The sequence below is a fragment of the Podarcis cretensis genome (assembly GCF_951804945.1).
Source record: "Podarcis cretensis genome assembly, chromosome: 5".
Classification (NCBI taxonomy): Eukaryota; Metazoa; Chordata; class Lepidosauria; order Squamata; family Lacertidae; genus Podarcis; species Podarcis cretensis.
The window spans coordinates 38,970,092-38,987,386 of record NC_137174.1 but is presented as its reverse complement, the minus strand read 5'-3'; positions in this window follow the sequence as shown (position 1 = coordinate 38,987,386).

The following is a 17,295-nucleotide window of genomic DNA, read 5'->3' as shown; positions in this document are numbered from 1 at the left end:
TAGTTCCAGGTTTCAGGCAGAGGACACTCCAAAGGTATCAGGGACCTGGGGATACCAAGGATGGAAGCTGGAATCCTTAGCATGCAAAACAGATGCTCTACCACTGAGCGACACAAAGCACTTGCTCTGCACTTGCTGCTCTCTCCTTATTTTTCTTCCAGTTTTTCTTTTTCTTTTTTTCTGTTTGGATAGTCTTCTTCTATGTGTTAATGTAGGTGTCCTATAAATGTTTATGCAACACTCTTCCCCAAGAGTTATGTTTGGTTCCCTCCTACCTTCAATTTAGGGGAGTCCTATTGAGTTTTCTTTTCCAATCTGCTTTTGGTTTAAAATAAGACGGGGTGGTTGGTATCCTGTGCCCCAGCTGGGAGATAGGGGTGGTGGTTTTACTGTCTGTTCCTTTTGTTTTGTGATTAATGTATAGTTGTTTCATTTTTTTTTTTTAATAATTTTTATTCATTTTTCAGATAGATAACAAAAACAATACAAAACAGTATAATTTCAATCTCATCATTTCATACCCTTCTTTCTTTTGACTTCCCCATACCTCCCCATCCCTGCATCCTTGTTTAATAGTTCTTTAGCAACCCTTAGGTCCATTATCTTAATTCCCTTTCATAAAGATTCCTTTAGTTTTTTTTTTGATTACTGCTGCAATTCTTTACCTCTTACCCCCTGACATCTTAACATTCCTCAATTTTACAGTTATTTTTAAGATATATTTTAAATTTCTTCCAGTCCTCTTCCACTGTCTCTTTCCCCTGGTCACGGATTCTGCCCGTCATCTCGGCCAGTCCCATAAAGTCAATCACCTTTGTTTGCCATTCTTCCAGAGTAGGTAGTTCTTGCGTCTTCCAATACTTTGCCAGTAGAATTCTTGCTGCTGTAGTGGCATACATAAAAAAATTCCTGTCCTTCCTTAACACCACTTGGCCAACCATGCCCAAGAGGAAAGCCTCTGGTTTCTTAGGAAAAGTCCACTTAAGGACCTTCTTAATTTCATTATAGATCATTTCCCAGAAAGCTTTAACCTTTGGGCAGGTCCACCAAAGGTGGTAGAAAGTGCCTTCAGTCTCATTACATTTCCAACACTTATTATTAGGCAAGTGGTAAATTTTTGCAAGCTTGACTGGGGTCATGTACCACCGATAGATCATTTTCATAATATTTTCTTTTAAAGCATTACATGCCGTAAATTTAATACCGGTGGTCCATAACTGTTCCCAGTCAGCAAACATAATATCATGACCAATATCTTGTGCCCATTTAATCATTGCTGATTTCACCGTTTCATCCTGTGTATTCCATTTCAACAGCAAGTTATACATTTTTGATAAGTTCTTAGTATTGGGTTCCAACAGTTCTGTTTCTAATTTTGACTTCTCTTTCTGGAATCCTATTTTTTTGTCCTGTTTAAATGTCTCATTTATCTGATGGTAATGCAACCAGTCTCGAACCTTAGGCTTTAGTTTCTCATAACTCTGAAGTTTCACCCTTTCACCATCATATTCTAAAATTTCATGATATTTTGGCCATTTAGGGTCCATATTAAGCTTTTTTACTTCCCTAGCTTCCATTGGTGACACCCACCTAGGGGTTTTACTTTCCAGCAGATCTTTATATCTAATCCAAACATTATACAATGCTTTCCTCACAATATGGTTTTTAAAACTTTTGTACACCTTTACCTTGTCATACCATAAGTATGCATGCCAACCAAAGCTATTGTCGTACCCTTCCAGGTCCAAAATGTCAAATGTATAGTTGTTTCAATTGTATAGTCATTTCACTGTATAAATGTATATATATTTACTGTGTTATTTTTGTGGGATGCTTTGGGGAGGATCCATGATCCTGAAAAAGGACATTGAAATAATTTTTGTTTTGTATGGGGACTGGAAATTGCAGGGCGCATATGCTTGGTAGAGTAAGTTTGTCCTAGTCTTCCACTTGCCAGTGGTAATCCTGTTGCAAAAGGATTCTGCAATAGTTAGACAGATACATACAACAGGGTGTTTCTTGCCATGCCCACCACCACCCACCTATCTGCCCTGTGCTGTAAAACAAATCAGCATTGTGATGATGGAATGGCTGTGCCAATCAAAAAGAGTGTGAGAAGATGCCTGAGTTTCATCATGTCACCAAATGCTATCGCAACAGCAGCAATTGCACTTTGTCCAAAGGACATCTCCATTGGACCTGTGGCAAAAGTTTGTGAGGTCAAAAATTTTACTGCTGTATATAGTTCATGATGTTCCTCAAATTGTACATCAGCCCTACCTAACGTGTTGTTCCTGTTTAGCCACTTATTGCATGTGATGTTAAGCACATGTTTTACTGTAAATATGAAAGCTGTGGAGGAGTAGGATTGTTATTAGGACAATAGTGCATGGAGAGGAAAGATCTGAACCTTTACTCCTGTTGCACCTCCTGATGACACACCCATACTGCTATTTAGCCTGAGAGGAAAGTTTCCATTGAGCCCAATAGGAGCTTCCCTTCTGTGTCAAATAGTAGCCTCCCCCCACCGTGTGTGTGTGTGTGTGAGAGAGAGAGAGAGAGAGAGAGAGAGAGAAAAGTTCTCTGATCTGACTCTTGCACACAAATAAATATTCTTTAACATAGGAAATGAGTTTACTTGCAGAACTTTGTTTTAATTCTTACAAATGACAAAAGATACATTGGTTTCACTCTTACAAACTTTCTCACACGGGTCCAAATGTGAGCCTTTAAACATTTTTACTAAAAAGTAGCCTTTCAGCTAGGGACTCGGGTGGCACTGTGGGTTAAACCACAGAGCCTAGGACTTGCCGATCAGAAGGTCAGCAGTTCGAATCCCCGCGACGGGGTGAGCTCGATCCCTGCTCCTGCCAACCTAGCAGTTTGAAAGCACATCAAAGTGCAAGTAGATAAATAGGTACCACTCCAGCGGGAAGGTAAACAGCGTTTCCGTGCACTGCTCTGGTTTGCCAGAAGCGGCTTAGTCATGCTGGCCACATGACCCGGAAGCTGTACACTGGCTCCCTTGGCCAATAAAGCGAGATGAGCGCCGCAACTCCAGAGTCGGTCACGACTGGACCTAATGGTCAGGGGTCCCTTTACCTTTCCCTAGCCTTTCAGCTACAAATCAAAATACAGTTACTCTCCCTTCCTCCTGCTGCATACTGGCCAACACCCCAAGACCACCTGCTCTGTGCATTTCTTTGCGTGTCTGTGTCATGCAAGCAGCTCCCTTTGCTTATAGAAATGCTAGCAGACACACTCAGGTGACAGCTCCTCTCACCACTGCCTTGGGATTTAACTTGTGATCCAAACACAAGACTCAGTGGCATGCCACACCTTTGAGTGGAAAAACACCAGCCATATTGGGGGGGGGGGCGAAATGGCTGCTCAATGCATTCTTCATAGCAATTTGACTACAATGCAACTGAAAACTTTAACACAATTCCAACAATTACAGCATAGGCTGAAATTCGACAGCCCTCCCTTATTGCACAAGAGCTTCTGACTATGAAGCAGTTTATAAGTCATCATCTTCATTGAAACCCAAATATTCAGCAAAAGTTGAAGATAGAGGGGAAGTCAATTTTTTGTTTCCAATATGCAGATTGCACTTTTCTCTCTACTGCCCATGGGTTCCATTGGAAGCTTGTGAGAGATGTTTATTTAATAGTTCGCAGACAGCGGGAAAACTAAACATTGCTTTGTTCAAACTGCATTAGCTCACACATTCCCTTCACACCTCATGGAGTCAGTTTCAAGACAGTTGTATGTGGCAAGCTTTCTAAATTACCTGTCAAAAGGAAGAAGGGAGATGTTACAGCGAAAGCCAAAATACATGATGTGACGTGACACAACTGGAGTGTTGGAGGGCCAAACAGCAAACATATATATTATCTGGATTAAATAAAATATTGGTGGTGCAATCTCTATTCCTCCCATCTCAGTAAATTGGAAAATAAAGAGTGTGTCATACTGATGGCACAATTTATGTTCCTTCCATCTTAGTGACTTGAAAAACAAAGGGTACTATAGATGATCAAAACCTGAAAATCAGCAAGCCAGAAATGCCTTTAAAAATACATTGTACAAGGTTGCAAGTGTATTTTATGAATGGCAGTGCTGGATAGAGGTATGCATCTACTAAAGAATTAGGGACAGCTAGTACTTCATCGTCAAGCTAGCAAGCTGGTTGTGACACCCCCCCCCGTCCCCCCAAAAAGAGAAATCCAGTGTGACATAGTAAGGGTGCTGGACTGGGACTGGGGAGCCCCGGATTCAAATCTATGTTTAGCCAGGAAGGTCACTGGTGACCTTGGGCCAGTCATGCTCTCTTAGCCTAGCCTGCCTCACAGGATAACAAGGGGAAGAACCAGGGTCATAGGCAATAGGGGTGCAGGGCACCCGGGTGCCAGGCTCTCAGGGTGCCAGGCCGAGAGTCCAGGGCCCAAGAGTTGAGTCCAGGGAAGAGTCCACCCATCGGTTGGAGTGCCGCGTCGGGCTTTTCTGCTGCGGACGGCTCTGCGCCTAAAGTTCAGGGGCGACTGAGCTAGCGAGACGCTGAGGCGGCCAGCTGGCCAGTTCCGCCCTCCTGTGTGCCTGGGACTGGGCAACCTGGGGGGGGTGCGCCGGGCAGATCTTTGCACCCCGGCACCACATATGCTTAAGACAGCCCTGGGAAGAACTGTGTATGCTACCTTGAGTTCCTTGGAAGAAAAGTGGGTTGGGGATTAATGATAAAACAAATGAGCAATAACTTGTATAAAAGATCATATTTGTCCATATAGTCCAGTCTATCTGAGCTGGCTCTTCAGAGATTGAGGCAGAGGTCTTTCACATCACCTGTTACTCAGCCCTTCTAAATGGAGATGTCGGGTATTGAATATATTACTTTTTTCATGTTGTAAGCCACCTTGAACATGGTTTGAACTATTGAAAGGCAGCATACAAATAAAATTATGCATGTACAGTGGTACCTTGGTTCCCGAACAGTTTAGCTGTCGAACAAATTGGCTCCCGAACACCACAAACACGGAAGTAAGTGTTCCAGTTTGCAAATGTTTGCTTCCGTGGCTTCTGATTGAGTGCAAGAAGTTCCTGCAGCCAATCGAAGCCGCAACTGGGTTTTTGAATGGTTTTGGGAGTCAAATGGACTCCCAGAATGGATTAAGTGAGAGAACCGAGGTACCACTGTATTATAAACCAGGGACTGTCTGCATAAAAGGCACATGCTAAGACTCAGCTGTGGTTCGTCTCCCAAACATTGTACTGCTGTGAACTATTTGTCCATGAGAATCTTATTAAAGTCTGGCCCTTTCCATCTCCTCTCGATGTGTTTCTGTCTACCTCAGAAAGAACAGAAAGAAAGTAGCAGAGCACATGCTTAAGGTTCAGTCCCCAGGCTCCAGGTGGGAGTGAGAAAGGTTCCTATCTGAAACCCTGGACAGCTACTCCCAGTCAGTGTAACCTATACTAAACTAGATGGACCAACCATCTGGCTCAGTCAGCTTCCTATGTTCTTAAGTACTATTTCTCCTCCAGAGAGCAGAACAGAATTCTGGGCTATTGTCACGTGACTACCAGTTATGATAGTTTTGTGAGGAACATAATTCTGTGCATAAAACAAGTGTTTTGGATGGTATTGGAGTACAAAAGTAAGAGACTTATCAGGCTAGCAAGATCTTGTGAGATCTTCCTGAAATCTCACAAGATCTCATGTGTTCTGTAAGATCTTGCAAGAGCTCAGTGAGATCTCACAAGATCTCACCAGAATCTGCCATTGTTGCTGCCAGGCACCACTGCACAATCCAGGTAAGGGAAGCTTGGGCGGTGGTGAAATTCTCAGCATGTTGTACGCTGAAAGAAAATTATATGAAAATGATGTACCAGTGGTATTTGACTCCTAGTAAGCTTGCAAAAATGTATAAGACAAATGCAAATATCTGCTGGAAATGTAAGCAAAAGGAAGGCAGCTTCTATCATATGTGATGGACCTGTAAGGTTCTAAAAGCATTCTGGGAAATGATATACCGTACATAAATATTTGCTTATTTTTTCTGTTAGAGTCAATCAGCCTTGGACTTATTTTTCCATGGCTGATCATGCCCATTACAGTGGTACCTCGGGTTAAGAACTTAATTCGTTTTGGAGGTCCGTTCTTAACCTGAAACTGTTCTTAACCTGAGGTACCACTTTAGCTAATGGGGCCTCCCACTGCTGCGCCGCCGCTGCACGATTTCTGTTCTCATCCTGAAGCAAAGTTCTTAACCCAGGGTACTATTTCTGGGTTAGCGGAGTCTGTAACCTGAAAGCGTCTGTAACCTGAAGTGTCTGTAACCCGAGGTACCACTGTATATGATAAAAGTCAAATTAATGCAATGGGGAAATGTAGGGACTGTTTTGGACCTTCCTTTAGTGGCCAGTAGGTGATGACCTTTTGCAGTAATTTTGTTCCCTCTGGGAACAAAATAATGCCTTCTCGATAGCAAGATTCACACAAACACAACCATCAAGGCCTTGTTATTGATATATGTTTGTTCTGCAAAATGCTCCACATTACACTTGTGGCTAAAGGGAATCTATCCCATGATTGTTTGGAATACTTTTGTGCACACTTCACTATAAAAAACATTACCATATAGTACCCAGATTTATGTGTCAAATTAAAAAAAGAAATGGAGGAAGAAAACAGCTACACCAAATAACCAAAGCACACATACACAGAAAGATCATTTAATCAATTATATTTCCCTCCTTTATGGTACACTTGTGAATTATGTTCCTTTTGCATTTATAGTTAGGAACCACAGAGCAGATGGTGAAAGCTTAGCTGAAAGTGATGCATCTATTAAAATAACCTCTGCTGCCAAGTGATCATTCATCTGAGCTGGAGGTTTTCTCTCCCCCCCCCCTTTATGCCTTTCTTTCTCTCTCATTAAGCTGTGTTGTGACTACATTCTAATACACTGGGCAGTAATGACACTTTAAAAATATTACTCTCAAATGATGCATTATAATAAGGTTGGCTGCAAAGAATTATGGAACAGGGACAGAAGACAGAGGGCCCTTTATTCTGAACACACTTTCACCCAGCTAAGGATAGGGGAGACGTCAGTTCATGTTTAAAGGCAAACATGCAGAATTTGCAACTGAACTAAAACACAGTCATCCTTCAAAATCTGCATTTTTCTCAATTTTGCAAGGGATTTCTCTATCCAAGTAACTGATACAAGAATGCATATATATATCCAGCTAATGTGTGCACAAAAATGCATGGGTTGGTGAAAATAACATACAAGCATGTGTTTTACAGTTTGGGAATTCCTCCTAATGTTTAAATGTTACTTCATACTCTCAAACAGTAAGTTCTGACTGTAGCCTCACATTGCAGTAAATAATAGTTGCTTATTGTCTTCTCCTTTGAGGACAGACTTAGCAATTCCCTATTTGAGATTATTTTTAATTTTTGAAAATAATAATAATAATAATAATAATAATAATAATAATAATAATAATTTATACTCCACCCATCTGGCTGGGTTTTCCCAGCCACTCTGGGCAGCTCCCAACAGAATATTAAAAACACGATAAAAGATCAAACATTAAAAACCTCCCTAAACAGCCCTAAATAGGGCTGCCTTCAGAGGTCTTTTAAAGGTCAGATAGTTGTTTATTTCCTTGACATCTGTTGGGAGGGCGTTCCATGGGGCGGGGGCAACCACCGAGAATGCCCTCTGCCTGGTTCCCTGTAACCTCACTTCTCGCAGGGAGGGAACCGCCAGAAGGCTCTTGGAGTTGGACCTCAGTGTCTGCCTACATCCAGTTGCTTTGGACCACGCCCTCATAAGATTTGTGTCCTCAGACCTTCCTTTTGATAGCTCTCTTCTCTTTTGCAAGATGCATTTCCAGAGAGGAAGATTGAAGGAGCATAAAGAAAAAAACATCAAGGCAGCAGCTGAGAGGAACTCGTTTTATGCGCACAACATAACACAAACAAGAGATGGAGCTAATGAGGCCTTCGTCACTGAGCAGACTCTCGTGGCAGAAAACTCCCAATGTAAATTCTACCAACTAGGATTTTCATAGGTCTTCAGTGCAATGGCACAATGTTTATGTGTTACCTCTGTATGCCTTTTACATGACATGATTATCTGCTGAGGGGTTGTACCAGAGCCAAAAGCAGAAAATTTGCAAACTCACTACTGTAGTTTCTTTAAAATATGTTACTTAACTGTTTTCACCCGAGCTAATTGCATGTCAGTCTGAGGTAGAGGTTTTTAGCTAAAAAAGGAATGCAACCTCCCAGCGCAGCCCACAGCAGGCAATGCTGGAATAAATGAGGTTCTGCAATACCAAGGAGGAGTTGGTTGACCCCATTGTTGGTAATATATTTAAACTAATTCCAATTCCTTCTACAAAGGGAATCTATATTAAGTAGGCTGGAGCATAACTGGGCCTCCCTTTATTGCTAAATAGCTCGTCCCTGTGAAAAGAGGCACCTCTATTTTGATGATTTGTTGAAGGGCAAAGAAACAGGAGCAAAAGTCTTTGCCTCCTTCAGGGTGACTGTTGCTACTTTAAAGGAAGCCATCAACATCTCTCTGTGTGTGTAGCACAGTCTTGCCCATCTCAGTCTTGACAAGTGAGAAGGGATGTGTGCTTCGGATTGACTCCCCTGAAGCAGCTGCTGCCGCTATTCCCAATGTCACCTCTGGATGCAGAAAACACAACCTACCAGAAGAATAAGAAATCAAGATAAACTTTTTATAAAAGAATGGAAATGGTTTACTGGATATTTACAGATAAATTGTAAACAGATAAGAAAATTGGCAAGATCATTGTAATAACCTGCAGTTTCATAAGAGTATATATTTAAAGTAGGTGAATAAATGAGCAAATTAATTTGGATATTCAGAAGATATTGAAAATAAATTTAAGGAACCGCAGAAAGAGGGGGAAAGAAGTCAAGTTTCGAAATGTTAAAATGATTGTAAAATTAGTGAAATGTATAAACCTGAAAAGCATAAATAAAACTTTTTGAAAAGAAAAACAAAACTTATGAAAAATTGTCTCAGCCATACAATTAAGCAATCTCTGTAAATATAAACATTCACTGGGGAAAAAATATATCATGCCTTGCAATTTGAAGTCTTTACCGGATTGTCACTCACAGACAGCACAAAGGCGGTGTCACTCAAATGTGAGAGAACATGTGACCATAAATAGCAAATGAATCCATCAAGGACATCACTTTCCCATAGCATAAAGGATCTTTACTCTCCATCATGTGCGCTCAGGAGTCATCCACTTAGGAGGACATGACAGAGGTAAGCTTGTTTGATTGTTCCCTCCTTAATCTGTACTGGCTGATGAAGCCCTCAAATGGGAACACCACTTATCAGTTTTCTTCCATGGAGAAAATCTCTCAGCATAAGCAGTAATACTCCAAAATGTAGCTCCTGCTTTTGAAAATGTCAGTTTTGCCAGAACTCTTCCCCCCGAAAAGATAATTCCTCAAATCAGAAAGAAAGGTGGGATCACTGGCTTTAACATCAGATAAAACATAAAGATTCACAAGAGATAGATGTGTATCAGCTGATTGCCTGGCAAGCTCCAAGGCATTTGTAGCTTAGAAAAAAGGTTAGGAGGTCTATAAAATTATGCATGTGTGGACAAGGGGATAGGTAGATATTGTTCTGCCTCTCTCATCACATTAGAATTTAAGGCCATCCCACGAAGCTGAAAGAGGAAATGCTTCTCCATGCAGTGCCTAGTTAACCTCTGGAACTCACAGCAAGATGTGGTGGTGGCCACCAATTTGCATGGCTTTAAAAGGAGGTTAGGCAAATTCAAATAAGGCTTCCAGTGGCTACCAGCCAGGGTGGTTATGGTTTGTCTCTGGTATCAGAGGAAGTCTGTCTCCTTATACCAGCTGCTATGCACCAAATGGCATAACCCAACATTAGGGAATGCAGGGAGACACTCTAAAAGCCGAGCACAATGGAACAGCAAGCACATTTCTTGGTGGCTTGGTAGCCCATTTCTGATGTTGGAGTGGAAGCCTAAGCTCTCATCCTCATGCTGTCAAGGAAGCTTCTTCTGGCCTAAGGGCTCTCTTTGCTGTCACAGTTAACTACAGGTAAGAAAATGGCCGCCATAATTGTTAAAATCCACCTGCCTTTCATTTCATGGACGCTTCTCTTTTATATATAGTTTGTTGAACTTTGCACCAACTTCTTTCTTTACAAAATACTATTTTTCCAGGGCCATGTTCCTCCAGCCCTTTTAGGTTTTTGGCTCTCCTGCCCTCAGGCACAGAAGCCAGGCACTTCTCTCGGTCTGTCAACCGCCAGTACTTCTGCGGTCTCCCAGGAGAGCAAAGCTCTTCTCTTCAGACATTCTGTTACTTCTCCCAACCTCCCAACCCCTTTCCGATTCTGCCTTCTCAAGCTCCATTTCTTTGCCTGGCTTATCAATTATCCTTGTCTTTTATCCCAATGGCTGTCAAGCAACATTTATTAAAAAAGGGGGGGAGTTGCCAAAAATTTTAAATGAACCTGCTCTATTTCACCGTTGCAATGACCTATTCCCTGCACTGACTAGAAATCCTTCCAGAAAAATTGTCATAAAGAATGTTTGAAGCATTTCTGAAATTTCATCATGCACTATTTAGTAAGGGAGACACAAAATCTTTTTCTTTTCTTTTTCAGGGCAAAGTAATTACAAGATAAAATATGAGTGTAAAGTAACCATAAAGACATACATAACTATGACACCTCATACGAAGGTATGTCAGAGAATTCCAACACTATTCCTCCATAGCTGACAGAGAGATAAATAATGTAGTTTTGGGCAGAAGATGACAGTGTGACGCGGCAGCTAAAAAAGCCAATGCAATTCTGGGCTGTATCAATAGGAGTATAGCATCTAGATCAAGGGAAGTAATAGTGCCACTGTATTCTGCTCTGGTCAGACCTCACCTGGAGTACTGTGTCCAGTTCTGGGCACCACAGTTCAAGAAGGACACTGACAAACTGGAACGTGTCCAGAGGAGGGCAACCAAAATGGTCAAAGGCCTGGACACAATGCCTTATGAGGAACGGCTAAGGGAGCTGGGCATGTTTAGCCTGGAGAAGAGGAGGTTAAGGGGTGATATGATAGCCATGTTCAAATATATAAAAGGATGTCACATAGAGGAGGGAGAAAGGTTGTTTTCTGCTGCTCCAGAGAAGCGGACACGGAGCAATGGTTCCAAACTACAAGAAAGAAGATTCCACCTAAACATTAGGAAGAACTTCCTGACAGTAAGAGCTGTTCGACAGTGGAATTTGCTGCCAAGGAATGTGGTGGAGTCTCCTTCTTTGGAGGTCTTTAAGCAGAGGCTTGACAACCATATGTCAGGAGTGCTCTGATGGTGTTTCCTGCTTGGCAGGGGGTTGGACTTGATGGCCCTTGTAGTCTCTTCCAACTCTATGATTCTATGATTCTATGATTCTATGAACTGCAGCGGTGCAGAAACAGTGCTACATGCAACAAATACAGGGTGGAATCAAAAACGATGCCTTCTTATATCAGAGAGAGAGAGAGAGAGAGAGAGAGAGAGAGAGAGAGAGAAGAATGAAGAACCTACAATGGTACAAGCAAATAAGGTGAATTTGTAAATTGGGATGGTGAACACAGGGACCTCTTCATGTTACAGGATTACAGTTCCCATCATCCCTGACCATTGGCCATAGCAACTAGGATTGATTGGGGTTAGGAACCAACAACACCTTTTGTAAATGCTTCAGAGAAGTTTAATTTTGAAATTTTTGGCAGGAAATCCCATCAGCCCCCATGATCGGTTGATGATGCCATCAACCAGGTGCACTGACAGGAGACTCTCCCCCCAGGTTTCCCATGGCAACACCAGGCTACAATGGCCCCTGCTGTTGAAAACGGTAAGCAGTTTTATGCTGATTGCATGAGTTATTTCACTGGCTTCTCAGCAAGGCCAGTATCGTCTGAAAATGTCCTGAAAAGAAGCCCATTTCTGAAGCGTATTTCAGAAGGGATACTACACACAGAGGTCTGAACTTACACAGAGAACAAACTTTCTTTAACTTAATTGCATTGTCCAAAAGCCAAAGAAGGCCAGATTTAGTCTGATGAGGCCCTAAGCTACTGAAGGTAATGGGGCCCTTTATATGTCCAGCTGTTCTTTGTCAACAACAAATTGTCAGTTTTTTGTGTTGAATGTATGCTATATGGTAATTTATGGACCTACACAACACAAAACACTGTTGCTGTATGTAGGTTTTATTTTATTTGTTTTTTATCTTATATTTTGGAAACGTACATCCAGTTGTTGTTTTTCCTTTAAAGTTTTTTTGGGGGGCCCAAGAGAATGGGGCCCTAAGCTATAGCTTGTTTAGCTTATACGTAAATCCGGCACTGGCCAAAGAGCTATGTTATACTCCCCAAAAGCTTGGATACACAAAGTGGGTTTTTTTGTTTTATATTTTTTTCCATTGAACACTAGTTGGCCCTCTTAGTTGCCCTTTGGCATGGAGGCTTTCTGAGAAAGACAAGTTTCCTTGGGCCATAGAACCAGTTGCAAGTTGACAATGTTCAACAAATAAATAACAAAATGCAAAAACACAGTAAAAGAGACCACACCAAATAAATCAGCAATGTTAAAATCATATCAGATATTAAACTGTTCTTTCTTCCCATCTCATAAAGTAGTTCCATGATTTATGGTGCTTTGACCCTGCTAAACATCAATCAGGACAAAATGAAAGCATAGAAACATAGAAAGCAGCCCTCTGGCCTATGGAGCTAAGTATTTTCTACACTGACTGGCAGCAGCTCTCAAGGGTTTCAGACAGGAATTCTCTCCCAGCCCCACCTGGTGAGGCTGGGGATTAAACCTGTGACCTTCTGCATGCAAAGCAGATGCTCAACCCCTGAGCTACATCCCTCCCCCATAAAGAACCTATTGTCACACAACCATCTCAGTCCATGGAACCATCTAATGTTCCCACTTGCGCTCAAAGCCAATGCTGCTGAATTCCATGCAGGTCTCCCTCTTCACAGAAACATGTCTATACAATGCAATGAACTATGGTGGCCATGGACCAGGGTGGCCATATCTCCAAAGAGCTACCATCGGCTGAGATTATTAATATACAGTGGTACCTCAGGTTACAGATGCTTCAGGTTACAGACGCTTCAGGTTACAGACATGCCAAAGCATGCAGCTTTGCCACTGACTAGGTCTATACCTGCAAGCAGCTATTCAAAACACAGCACCTGGTGGCTTTAAAAAGCTTTACACTGGACCACGGTAGGGTTTATTGAAATTGTATGACCCAATGGCACATATGGCAGTAGGTGGGGAAATCTCTTTGAAAAATTATACTTAATCTTAGCAAACAGTACGCAGACTACAGATGATGAGAAACATTTGATCTGCTAACATCTAGAATCTCCACTTAGTGTGTGCTCAGGAAATCAGACCTTAAGCAATTCCAGGAGTGACACAAAGGCCTTTGGAGTCTCTGTATTGTCTTGCTCTACTGCAGACCACTGATGTCTTTGAACACTGAGTAGTTTTGTATAGCTACATTGCATGCCACTGGTACTACACTGGGCTTGCTGTGTTTTAATCTGCAGCAGAGTGGTCAGTTTTTTGACCTTGGGCTATTTTTTCTTCCGTTTCCTGAGCATTATGCTTAGCTCTGATGGTCCCCAGAGGCGTCTTTTCTGGGCCCAGCATTTTCCCTAATTTATATGCTGGCACTCAGAAGGCTAATTTGCTGGAAATGTACATGGATGCTGATACTCTGCTATATCTTTCTGGAACAGCTTCTGTCCCTCAGGCATTCTCAGTGATACCACATTGTTCATCTGATCAGTGCTACAAGATGGGTTGAAATATTTTGGATTTAATTTTGAGAAAGGGTTTGGGCAGGAGCGTGAACCTGCCAGTCCAACCATACTTATTAGTGCCACACAACATTCCTAGCCTTCATTCAGTTAAAATGTGAAAAGGGGAGGGCGAATGAAAGAGGGGGGTGAATTGAGCATGCTGCCTCAAGGCTCATAGCCCAGCTTTGAGCAAGAAACGACCCACCAACAATAACCAGAAAAAACTGGACATGTCATAATACTATAAGAACATATGATGCTACTTTATACTTGAGACAGATCACTGGTACATCTGACCCAGTGTTTTCTGTTCTGCCTAGAGGCATCTCTCCAGGGTTTCTGCCAAGGTGTTTCTAACATCTGCTTTTTAAAACTAAACACCCCCAAACAAATCTAACATGGTTGTGCAAAGGGTGTTTACAATTCCTTAGGGGTGGAAGCAGTGCTTTTCCTGTAAAAGAAAAAGGTGCCAGTACTCACCATGACGTTCTTACAGTAAGTCCCATGCTTTTCACCAGTGCCAGTGTTGCGTACCCTTGAGTATCCCCAGAAAAAAAGGCACTGGGTGGAAGAATCTGGTTCACTTATTTTTTAATTTTCCTAATCTTCAATTCAGTTCTTCACATTTTTGTCCTCAGGAATTTATTTTTATTTTAAATCCTTGTGAAAATTCATCAGCATTTCAATGCAAATCTCCCCTGATAAACACATGTTATACACAGTTTTGATGAATGCAACACATTTTCACAAGCAGTTTCCCCTAATATATTCACTTAAATGCACATCTTCTCCTATTTGGGTTTTTTTTGTTTTGTTTTGGTTTTGTAAACATTGGTTAGAGCACTGCATCTCAACATTCAGATAAGTACTTCAGTTATGTGTTTCAGTTCACATATGGTTTCGGAAAGTTCAAACTTGATAGATTCAACTTTAAATGCCCACTGAATCACATTTCTCCTCTGTCACATCTCCTCCCTATACACTGGTCTTTCTAAGTGTCAAACTGTAAAGCTGGAACTTCTTATTTTCCCATCTAGGCATACTTTTTAATATAAATGATTTTAGATCCCAGACCCCTTGGCTAATAGCAGGAGTGAATGTGCCCCCCCCAGGCCTCTCTATTTGGTCCTCAGAAATTTCTCCAGGCCCCACACTTCCCTGAAGACCCCCACCCCTCACTAGACCTTGTGTCACACCTTGAGTGTTTTTTGCCTGGCTCGAATGTGTCCTTTAACTCTGATGATGCCTCTTGCTTATCGAGATGTGCAATAGGGACAGTTGTGTGACCATGAGGAGAAACTAGGTTACTGTACAAAGGTAACATTTACGTTTGTTGCTCCTCCCACTTTTGCCTGTGGTCCTGCCTACCCCTTGAATTCAAATGAATGTAATGCTTTGATTCTCTTTTTTATTATTAACTTTGTTTCTCTCTTTTTGGATTAGCATCCCACCCACCCCAGCCCCAGCCCCCACCCGGCTTGTGACTCTTGGAAGGTTGCTCAGAAGGGAATGCTGAAAAAAGGCTTCTGGCCCCTTGCTGAGAGCCACAGCATCTGTGGCAAAAGTACAAGACTTGGCTCCCTCATGACCATTCAGCTGATGCTCATTTGCTAACAAACCGCACAACTGTTTGGCTATACCACAAATGTTGTTGTTATTTAGTCGTTTAGTCGTGTCCAACTCTTCGTGACCCCATGGACCAGAGCACGCCAGGCACTCCTGTCTTCCACTGCCTCCCGCAGTTTGGTCAAACTCATGCTGGTAGCTTCGAGAACACTATCCAACCATCTCGTCCTCTGTCGTCCCCTTCTCCTTGTGCCCTCCATCTTTCCCAACATCAGGGTCTTTTCCAGGGAGTCTTCTCTTCTCATGAGGTGGCCAAAGTACTGGAGTCTCATACCACAAATGTTGTCCCCTAAATGTGAACTTACCTGGAATGTGTCTGGCTAATCAACCAGCCCACACCCTTAACTGTTGCTATTCATCATGGACAGCTCTGACTAGAAGGCACGCATCTCTTTCAAACTCCTATCACCATTTTATTCCCTTCAGGCCACTAGGAGATGCCATTTTTGGGGGGGGGAGGTCTTTGTGCATGCACAGTCACACCAGATTATTCTCACTTCCCTTCTTACCACTATGCTGTAACCACTTCCTGGCTAGTAAATATTAAGAGGCCTGTAAAAACACAAACCCACGTTCTTCTCAGAACCCACCTTGCTGGCTCAAACAGTGGGTCGCTCTAGTTCAGAATGGCATCATTTTTCACCTCAGGACTGAGGCAGAGCTTGGCCTCGTTTTTCTGAAGACTCTGATATCATCTCCATTAACTAGAATGGAGATATAAAACATTTCTTTCCTTTTGCAGAATCAATGAGATTTGCGGGCCTAGTTAGCCCCTTCTGGGTAAATGGAGCACACCAAATTTCAAGAAGGGGCAATTTTTAAAGGTTTTTTTTTTTTAAGGATTCCTTTGTCCTTTGTAGTTTTGTAGGCCATTTGCTCTATCCTTCTGCCACCTCCATTCACTTCATGGAGTCTTGCACTGCCTGCATGGTATACTGTTTTGCTCTCTCTTATTTCACTTAAACTTTTTAAAAAAGCATGCTACCCATAAGTTATTGTCCCCTTTACGCCAACAGTAAATCTTCCACTTTGGTCCTTGAGGGTAGGCACACGTATCAGTAGTCGCCCCTTGCAGAGCTGTAACACTTTCTACAAGCAGAATCACTTCTCCAGGTGAACTTAAAGAAAGCCATAATGTCCTCTTCAGTCATATTTATTAAAGCAAGGTAGCTTAAAAAAAAGAAGTATATTGTCAAATGCTACTTCTGAGGACTATTAGCAATAGCACATGAGCTAAAACTCTAGTGGAAAATATATTTTTTCCTGTATAGGAAAGTAAAATCAGGTATTTAGGGTTCATGCCATACTTTTTTTTTATCATTTCCATTTCAACATAAAATTCCGCCTAAGTAGCCAGCAGCTGCTCTAGGCAAGCCCAAGGGCTGGCAGACACCAGTGAAATTTTTTACTTTCCCCTCCTTTGAACAGCAGACACCACCTGATGCCACATTACATACTGATTTTGAAACTCTCTGCAATTACATAAGTGGCTTGCTGTGAAGTGTGGCAGTGGAGGAGATGGCTGTCCAGGAAACAAGAGCCCAAAGTCGCAAGCATCCTGGCCACTGTCTTCAAAATCTCTTTCTCTCTCTCCCTCCCTCCCTCCCTCTCTCTCTCTCTCTCTCTCTCTCACACACACACACACACACACCCCAAGCCACACTAGATGTGGAGCAGCTGTGGACCTCAGCAGACTTGCTTTTTTCCAGGCAGGCACTTCTACAACCCAGGGATTTGAAGTTCAAGATTAAGATTAGC